Here is a 10,502-nt window from a genome sequence, read left to right as displayed (position 1 = left end):
CCGCTGTAGAGAAGTCTGGATGACTCACTGCTTCGGCTTAGTTTACATTATAGGTAAAGACCTGTTTAGGCATTGGTAAGTGTAGTCATGAACAACGGATAGCACTGGTCCAACGACTTAATGGCTTGTAGGTAAGGGGCTGGATAGTTGTCCAACCACTGAGTGTGAGAAATGATTAACTCATTTCTCCTGAGGGCCAAATGAGTGTTTAATCATACTTAAATACTGGTAACTCAGTTGATTTGCCATAACCACATTTCTGACCTCAGATGCCGCATGTCTCGAGAAACAAAAACTCTTCCACACAGGCATCGGATGTCTGACTACACAAGGTGTATTAAGTCCAGAGGAGAGAGGTTTGCAGTGGGGGTGGATTGATGGAAAGGGTAGAAAAAAAGTGATGGGGACCTGATCAGCTCTCCCATCATAAAGCATAGTTGAGGAATGATCGGCTGCAGGCCAGACGCAACTTTTAATGTCTGGCCATGACTCAGGCTGACTGTTAGTAATGAGTTTTATTCACTTCCATCATTTGAGTGTCGATTGTGATCATGGGTCTCTCTGGTAGGAATGATTGACGGGATGGAGCCAAAGATGCGAAGCAGGAGCGTGGAGTAAAGGAGGTCAAAAAGGAGCTGGACCATGAGCCTTTTCCTCTTGTTCATCTGTCAGTCAGGATGAAACACTTGCTTAAGAACAAATCTGTATTATTTTCATTTCTTTTTCCCCATGAAACATTAAAAGAAAGAAAGGAAAACAATTTTTTTGTACCTTCTGGGCATGGGGATTCTTTTAAATTTCACATAAAAACATCAGTTCAAATAGGATGATCAATATTGATTCCTTTTGGGAGAATATGAGGCTTTGTACATGGAAGGGGAGGTTATTATGCTGCTTAGATGTTGATCAATGATCTTTACAGAACCAAGAATGGATCGCTCTTCGTATAGAGACTGCATCAGAAAAAACAAAGTTGTGAGGATGGTTTGGGTTCAGCATCTACTGTAATTTCTTTGTTTCTCCTTTTTTGTCCTCAGTTTGGCAGCACAATTCAACACCACAATGAACACTCATGTGATAAATATATGTGTTTGTCTGCAGAGCGTGGATGCAGAGGTGAGAGATCCCCCCGGGGTATTGATTTGGAAGAAATGTGTTCTACCGAGCATGACACGCTCTGTTTTTTATGGACAAAAAACATGATCATAGATTGTAGTTCACAGTTCTTGTTAAGTTCTTAAATGTAAAAAAGTGAGTGCAATAAAATTGAGGAAAATTTCATAATAAAACTCAGATTTTTGGAGTAATGTAGTGAATGTAGTGTGATGTAGTGAGTAATGTAGTGAAGTTTTGTGGGAAAGCTGTGGTGGTCTTTCGTCTCAACTGGTTGTGCTCACCCTTGACAGTAAAAAAGCTTTTCCTCTTCTAATAAAGACTGTCCTCGCTATATTTACCTGCTTAGCACAGTCCAGTGCCCCAGGGCCACAGTGACCTGTCCAACAGAGTGTGTTGAGTGTGTGCGTCTAGGGTAAAATAATGATGACTTAGCACCTGTAAACGTCAAGGATATGTAGATGTGTCGATGCAGCATCTGAATTGGCAGCGAATGCAAATTTATTTGTGGCCCAGGGTGTAGATGGGCTAAGAGAATTTACCGTTTGTGCATGTGTGTGTGCTTTTGCGCAGAGTTGAGAGAGACAGAGAGAGATGAAGATTCAGCTGTGTGGGTGAGAGTGCTGGATTAGAGATGACAGCCAAGACTGAGGAATCCCATCATTCCACATGCGGGGAGCAGTACAGCCAGCCACTGACATGGTCCTCTGGGATGGGCCCATAGGAGGATGCCAGTTACTCCCTGTCAGGAGGTCTTATGACCTGATGGATGCGTTGCTATGGGACGAAAAAACCCTGAATTATATACCTCTGACATGCAAAAAAACATTGGCAGCACTTAGAGCTTTCTTGTCGTTTTTATTTTGCCCTAAAAATCTACTTTTGCTACACCAATCCTGTCTTTTAATACACGCCTTCAGACACACATTGTCTGAAACAAGAATCCCATGATCATTTTTGAACTGAAAACGCCAAAAGTTGCATCTTCTTTTATTAGAATGACATAATAACTACCCATCAACTCAGCCAGCCAACCGTATCTCTCCCTCCTGACGCCCACAGCCAATCATCTGTCGTGATATTTGAAAGCTAATTTGTCACAATAACCCCCCCCCCCCAGAAGTGAGGGTTATTGTCATCCAAAATCTCCAAGGATGTTTTTTATCATTCCTGCTTAGTGCAGCACTGGGACTCATGGGATACACACACTATCATCTTTCCACCCACACCAACTGCTTTGGAAGCCAGGGATATTCTTTTTTTATGAGCGTTCAATTTTGCCCTCCTTTGCTCTCTTTGCATTCATATCGCACTTACAGTCAATGATGAGTGTTAAAGTGTGTACGTGCGCTGTTTTTCTCCCCTCTGCTCTAAACGAACCAATTATGGGTGTTTATGTAGCTTTAATGTGTGTAAGTGTCAGGAGAGAAACATTGCAGCTTTCTCCACCTAATCAATGAGGCCTTGCATGCTACACCACCACGCGATCACATCACTGCCCCTCATTTTCTCTTTCTATCCGTTACCCTGCCTCTCACTCCCATTCCTTCTCTGTTCAATTAGCAAGAGATGAGAATGAGGTTTAAGGTCAATTGGCCGTGAAGAGAGCATTAAACGGAGCGAGATGAGACCATCAAAAAGTTGCCATGCTAAGGGAACTACTGTAAGTTTTAGAAGCAGTACTTTTTTTTTTTTTTTGTTTAACTTGTCCTGTCCAACAGCTAGGCAAACAGATGAGAGCTGAGGGCCTCTTGTGTTGGACATATTTTATTTTAACAAGAGGGGTTATTCATCTTCAGACAAACCAAAGGTATGTCTGAATAAACCCCTTTTGTAATTGAGGCCAAACTTTATTAATTTCAATCATGTTTGAAAATCTTTGGTGTTGGACCGGACGGAAAAGGAAAGAGGGGAAGAAGAGAGAGGGACGTTAGAGAGAGGGGGGGGTAGGAGGGTGATAATAGGAGGGGAAGGGGGGTAAGACCATGAAGCAGCATAGAGCAGACAGGTTTACTGGTTGTTTATCGTTACGGTATGGTTCAAATGTAGTATAAAAAGGGCGGGACCTGTTCACACACACTCAAATATTATCAACACACCTGCTAGCCGCAAAAATGTCCACATGTCAACATGCACACAAAACAGATAGTGTTCACGAACGCATACCTATGCCTTTAAACCAACTAGTGTGAAATCTTTCATTCATTCAATCATGCAAACTATTAGTGCAAAGGTGAGCTAACACCTGTGCTCAGGTGAGTGTTTATGTTCTTCTAAAATGGATGGTGGAATGTGAAAAGAAGGAGGAGGAGCGCCCAGCCACCCCCACACCCATACCACCGCCGCAGCAGCAGCGGCAGCCGGAATTCCCCCAACGCCACACGGGAACAGGCAGGGAACAACCGCCCCCCGGGCGACCAAGACCGCCACCCAGGCCAGGGCCAGCAGGACCGCCGCGAGGCCCCCAGAGCCAGAGAGCAGGGAGGCGCAGAGGGAAAGAGAGCGCCGCCCCAGCCCAGCCAGGAAAGCAGCCCCCCGCCGCGCCGGAAGAGCCCAACGCAGGGCCCCACCGGAGAGGGACGCCCACAGCCCCAGACGAGCACCCCACCACCACCCAGGAGTTCCGGGCATCCCCCCGCCCCGACCCCAGGTACGAGCCAGGACCCCCCAAGGGAGACCCGCTCCGCACTCCAGGCAGCCACCCACCCGGCCCACGGTTGGTCCAGGTAGGAGCAAGGCAGGGGCCCGCCGCCCCCCCCCAGGAGGGGGGAACCCCGGGGAAAAAAGGGCGGCCCACAAGGGATGTTATAAATATGGCCCGACCAGGCTCGGCCATGTTGGAAGTTTGGCGGGGCCCAGCGCCCAGGGGCAAGGACCAGGACCCACCTCCCAGGGACACGAACACCCCCGGCTCAGGTGTAATATGAACCCCCCCACCGTGCGGAGAGAGCACCGCCGGGCCCAGGGAGCCGGCACCCAAGGGACACGGCCGCCATCGCCAAGGGGCCCGCACCCCCCACCAGGGAAGGGGTAGGGGACAGATGGACCCAAGTCCCACCTTCCTTGTAAAATGTGTGTGCGTGTATGGGTGTTTGAGAGGGTGTTTGTGTGCATGTGTGTGTGTTTATGTTTGAATGTATATATTGAAGGGGGAGGGGTGTGTGTACTAAGGGGGGTGCAGTTAAAATTGGCGAGTAGGGCACTAAGGGGACATCTCCTGATTACTCACAGTGATGTCCCCTCACCCTCCACACCAAGGGGCCCTAAATGTCTAAGGTGCGGTTAAAATTGGCGGGTAGGGTGCCAGGAGGACATCTGCTGCTTGCTTGCAGTGATGTCCAAGCACCCCCCCTACCAAGGACCCTACATGTCTAAGGTGCAAATAAAACCGAAAGAGGGGGGGCCCACTCCATACGGCAACCATAGGAGGGGGGCCACTCCCAAGTAGCCCCCCCCCAAGGCGCATCGCAGGCTAGACCCCCCACCCCCTCACCCTAATATGAGGTTATATAAGGAAGGGGGTAAGTTGGGGACAGGTGGTAGACTGTCCCCCGGTGGTCAAACAGCCGTCCCCCAGCCCACCCCCAGCAAAGGGGCTAGGGCCACCCAGCCAGAAGCAGTACTTTTTTAAGATTTAAAGTATATTCCATGTCTTCAATTAGCATGATTTGCATTAGTCATCGCAGCATTGTTGCAATTTATACAATAAAACAGAGGGACAAAAAAGTAATTATTCAGCCACTAATTGTGCACGTTCTCCCACTTAAAAAGATGAGAAAGGCCTGTCATTTTTATCATAGGTATACATCAACTTTGAGAGACAAAATGAGAAAAAAATTCACAGAATCACATTGTCTGATTTTTAAAGAATTTATTTGTAAATTATGGTGGAAAATCAATATTTGGTCAATAAGAACAGTTCAACTCAATACTCTGTTACATATATCTGGCGGCTGGGTAGCTCGGTGGGTAAGGTGAGAGACTACCACGCAGGAAACCAGGGTACCATTGTTCATTCCCGGATGGAAAGTAATTGAGCCCCATTTTTCCCGGATGGGAATAAACAATGGGGCAATTACCATATCAATGGCGAGCAATTAACATCATATAGATGGCGAGCAATTACCATCACCCAGTGAGGGCCCTTGGACAAGTCCCTTAACTCCCCACTCCCCCAGGGGGTGGGTCAAATGCAGAGAACAAATTTCACATTGTGGGATAAATGCAGTATGATAAAATAATAATAATAATTTAATAAATCCTTTTTGGCAATGACAGCAGTCAAACATTTTCTGTAAGTCTTAACAAGGTTTTCACAAACTGTTGCTGGTATTTTGACCAGTAGTTACTCAGATCATATTGCACATTTTCAGAAATAAAACAAAGCAAAATTTGACCAGATCACTTCAACATTTTCATTAGCTTCTTCCTCAGCTGTTGGCAGAGAAGGAGCTGTGCACTGTTTTGTTCTCTCCTGAGGATTTGGGACCCACCTGGGCGGTTCTGAAGGTAGCAGTGAGGCCAGAACCTTGCTACCAACATCAGTGATTATTTACAAGCTATGGGCCTCTGCGGGAATTACAGTGATGGATTTTGATGTCGCTGATGATCGCTCTTGGAATCGGAATAATTAATATAATGAAGAGCTACTGAGCATGTTCAGGGAGTGCATGATGAATGGTGCAACCCTGTTATTATTACTCACAGGTGACAGTAGGTGAGTGGGGGCTATCATCAACAGTGTGGGCTTCCACAAGGAAGTAGAAGTAGAAAAGGAAGGAAAGATGCTACTGAGGAGAAAAACAGGGACTATTTAAAAATAAAGTATGCAATGATGGAAGTAATTGAGCTCCATTAGAACACTGCACGTCTGTTCACTGAAAAACTGAATCTTAAGAAAGTAAAAAAAAAACTATTGTATCAAGAAAAAATGACTTTCTATCTTGCAAGAAAAATAATCTTATCAAGAAAGTTTCTAAACAGCAAAATAATCTTAGTTTGAGAAAACCTACCTTAGTGAGTATTTGGTAAGACTATTTTTCTTACCCCATTGGCATATTTATTGTTTTATTTAAAGAACATTTTTCAAATTTTAGGAATCTTTTACTTATTTCTAGAGGGCCTGTTTTTTCAGTGTCAAAGATTGTGGCACTAAAAGAGCATTGAAATAAACTAAAAGTAAGTGAAAATAAATCAGCATATCAAGATAATCATGAAAACACTTCAGGGGTGAATTTTATGCAAATGTTTTAATGATATCATTTGATGCAACCTTTAAACCAGGTATATAGTAGTTCATGTTTAACAACAATTCAAAACTCCCTCGGTGTATTCGCAGCCATGGCTCAATCATGATAATTAAATGTTGTTCTAAGCCTCACAGTCGAGATAACAAGCTTTGTGTCGACTTGCAGTCGGACTGGAATTATCGTCACTAACAAACCTAAGCAAAGTCAATGACTCAGGACGAGGGAATGATGTCTACAAAACAGGAAGAAGACGTGTGGGTGTTTTGCTGATGTGCAGACGCTGTGGGTGTGGATATGAGCAAAGACTAAATGAGCTGAATATTATTGTTGGGTTCATGTAAAAGATATGGAGGCCACATTACTGCACAGTGATACACAGGCTCGTTACACACCACTGAGTGAACCACAATACCTATTAGATTCAAGGCACAAATTTAGCTGCGTGGCATTTAATGTGCATCTGATATGAATCACAGGGTGTTTAAAGGAGCCTTAACCCTCTGTTTTGCTATCTGACCTCAACACTTTTACTTCCTTTAAGCGCCAGCCGTTAAACAGCGGAGACGATCCACCAGCAGCTATCACAGAAAAATACGAATTGTTGTGGCTTCAGGTATTTGCCACAGCAGTTGTACACTGAGGAAATGATGTTTGAAAACCGTAAAATGGTAAAAATGGTTAAGATGGTTGAACAGGATGGAAATAAACTGCAAAATCTGAGATGCAGAAAAGTCAGCACAACACCTAAATCCTGCACATAATGCAACATTCAATGAAACTTGTATTTTCCATTTTGGTTTAACACTTTTGGATGGCTGAATACCCATTCTAAGCCTAAAGGAAGGAAACTAAATATACAAATATTGCTTCTAACATTCAACTGTTAAATGTGAAAAGCATTGCTGGTATTTAGGAGCCCCCTTACATATTGGTTAAGTGTGTTTTCAAATACAGTAATTAATCATTGAATACTATTCCCTATCGGAGACCTTTGAGTCTAATTTTTTACAACTTTGCTTTACTTTACAGAAAAAAAGTGTTCAAGGCTTGAAGTCCCTCTGCGATCATCTTTTGATCTATTTTCAGAGCATTCACAGTTGTCTTTTAATCATGATTATGTAATTTTTTTTCCAAAATGTCAAAAAAACCCTGTCGTTCTACAAGAGCATCTTAAAAAACAAAACAAAAAAAAACACAATTTGCATTGGAGTGGATCTTTGATGAAGCATTGTGGTTAGGATGAGGTCTGAACTTGCATGTACTAGATAATCGGTCACAGCAGATGATCAGTCTTACCGAGTCTGGTTCTCTTTTCTAACTCATCTTCTATTAAAGCCTTAGTTATAACTGCCCTTATGGGTGGTTACGGGCTGTCTGTGGTTGAAAAATTGTCAAACTTGTATGGTGGCCCAAAGAAATAGCAAGGTTGTTGACCGCTCGATGATCTCGTAGCACAAAGATGTTCATGCACATTTTTTTCTATGAACATGCTGTGAGCAGCAGGTTGTAGCAAACACTTATGCAATACACACAAAGGTAAAGGAAAGGTTAAATACCCGCAAATCCTGTGACACGCAAAAGGGGCTCATGAGTGCTGTTCTTGTGATAGTTATGCGTGAAACCAGACAATTAGTAATTAGGAAACTGGACTAGAGTAGTTTGTGTGGGCATCCTACAGGCACTTTAATATCACCCCCTATGTGCAGCATTTGTGTGCAAACAGCAAGGAGCCAGTACTTGCACCCTACTGAGTGTGGCGTAACACCACGCACAACAATGGTATGTTCCATTTTCATGATGTCCCTTGAGATGACCATAGGGTCATCAAGGGAACTGCCTTACACACCTGCGCTCCCTTTAAAATGCAGCCCCTCCTTTATATGTTCCTCTATGGGTCCGGAAAACCCAAGAAAACCGCAGCTCCCATACGGGTCAACCCTACATGTTTTTAAGGCATTGGAAGCGCTTTTACTCTCTATCTATCTGTCAAGTTTTGCTAGCACAGTTCTGGGATTACAATGAAAATCCTTTAGCGTTAACTGTTGGTCATTTATATTTCATTTCTATACAATTAGGACAGTCTGACTTTATTGGACCAATCTGGACTCAATTGGATTTTATCATCATTTTTGTGTGGCGCTTTGAGACGACCTTGGTTATGAACTGACACTTGATAGATAGACTGACTTGAATTAGATTTAAAGATTACATTAGCATTGTCTCTATCTTCCACGGACAGGTACTTGATATTTCTCGAAACATTGAACTTTTGCTGACACATGAGTCAACTATAGTATTCTGGTGTTGACACAGTCACTGTGGTGTGTCTGGTGTCCTACCGCTGGCTGCCGGCACAGAGGGTGAGGCCCTCTGGCTCAGACCGACTGGCTCGGGGACTCAGTTGTTCTCTCTGTTGCTTGATCCTCTACAGACGTCAGTGAAGCCTGGCCTCGCCACCGCTCCTTTAAAATCTGCTTTCATGTGTCCTTTAATGAAGAAACCACCGGCTCAGCAGCTCGCTATAAAACACAGGCAAATTGAAACACCCAAATATGAATAAGCTACACTGCCTAATTCTCCAGCCCAAACCAGCGAGTTGCTCTAATTTAGAGAGACAGGAGGAAGACAGAAATCTATCGTCCGCAAAATCTGGTGGAGAAGGGACTTGACATCACCTGAAGATCCACTTCATTTTACCAGAACGACTGTCTCTAACCTAATTTCCCAACAGAAAAAGATACATTTTAAAGCATGCAGACAGTGCAAATGTCAAAGCTCCCAAACAACAATAACAGAATGAGTCACAAGCCCACAACACAACTCTTGCCACTGACGGCTCGCCGCAGTCTGCTACAACTACGAGTGCCACTTAGACAACAGCAAGTCCATAAAACATCGAAGAAACACAAGCCCTCAGGAAAAATAAAAAAGATGTGAAATAAAATGAAACCACGCTTGTTTTTTTCCTCTCACTTCATTGCAGGAATGGAAATAAGGACATCATTCTGAGATTAGTGCTGCCATTTCGCCTTGAATTAAACTGAGCTGTAAATGAGCATCTGTGCAGATGGAAAATTGAGAAAAAAAACTTTAAACAATAGTCTTCTGAGGAGGAGGGCTGCAAAGTTAGAATCCTTTCACTGGTTAAAAGATGCACTTCTTACACAAAATAGTCGTTACTCTTCTGTTAGCAAAAACAAATCTTCAATGATCACCATTTAAAAGGAAAAAGGATTTATATTCATAGAGTAGAATAAGTCCCTGCTAACAGTATATATTAAATTAGAGAGTTTTAGGTACCCATTTCCCCAATGTTGGGAGTAATTTTGATGGTAATTGTCAAACACGTTGTTAGGTATCATCATCAATCCTAAATTTAAACAGAGTTTGAATGCATTCAAAGGAATGCGTAAAACAAAAGCTAAAAGTTAGAAAGTGAAGCCAAATTTCCTTTCACGCAATTTGTAAAATAAAAGACAAAAAAACTACTTAAGCACACAATGCACTGTAAAAAACTACGGCTGTCTGTTTTGGAACTCAAAAAAAAGGTACTTATGTACAAAGATTAAACACGATTTTTCTCTAAAATAAAGTTATTTGTTTAGTATCTTTACAGTGCGTTCCAAATCATCATGCAAATTGTATTTAAGTGTCAACAAAATACAATTCTTTGTTTTTTAATTAAACTCATGGATGATATTGTGTCTGAGGGCTCTTTGGACCACTGACAATCTCAGACACCTGTGATGATTAGTTTTAAAAGTAAGTTAAATTAAAAGAAAAACTACTAAAGAAGGATGTTCCACATTAGTACGTAGACCAAAATCTTCAAGAAATATAGAAAAGAAAAAGTTTCTCTCTGCTGCTGAAAATTCTGAAATAGTGAAATAGCTTGGACAAAGTATGAAAACCTTGGATATTTCACAAAAACTTAAGCGTGATCCTTGTACTATTAAAAGATGTGTGGCTGATTCAGAAGACACAGGGGTTCCTTTGATAAAGGCAGAACAAGGAACGGCTGCAGTGGGCCCAGACATACATGAAGACTCATTTCCAAATAGTCTTGTTCACTGATGAATGATGTGCAACCCTGGGTGGGTGGTTGGCCACCATGTCCCAACAAGGCTATGACATCAGCAA

Source organism: Oryzias latipes, chromosome 11 (genome assembly GCF_053564925.1).
Source record: "Oryzias latipes strain Hd-rR chromosome 11, Olatipes_Hd-rR_3.1".
In the NCBI taxonomy this organism is placed as follows: Eukaryota; Metazoa; Chordata; class Actinopteri; order Beloniformes; family Adrianichthyidae; genus Oryzias; species Oryzias latipes.
The sequence above is the reverse complement of the archived record's forward strand: the minus strand, read 5'-3'. Positions refer to the sequence as shown.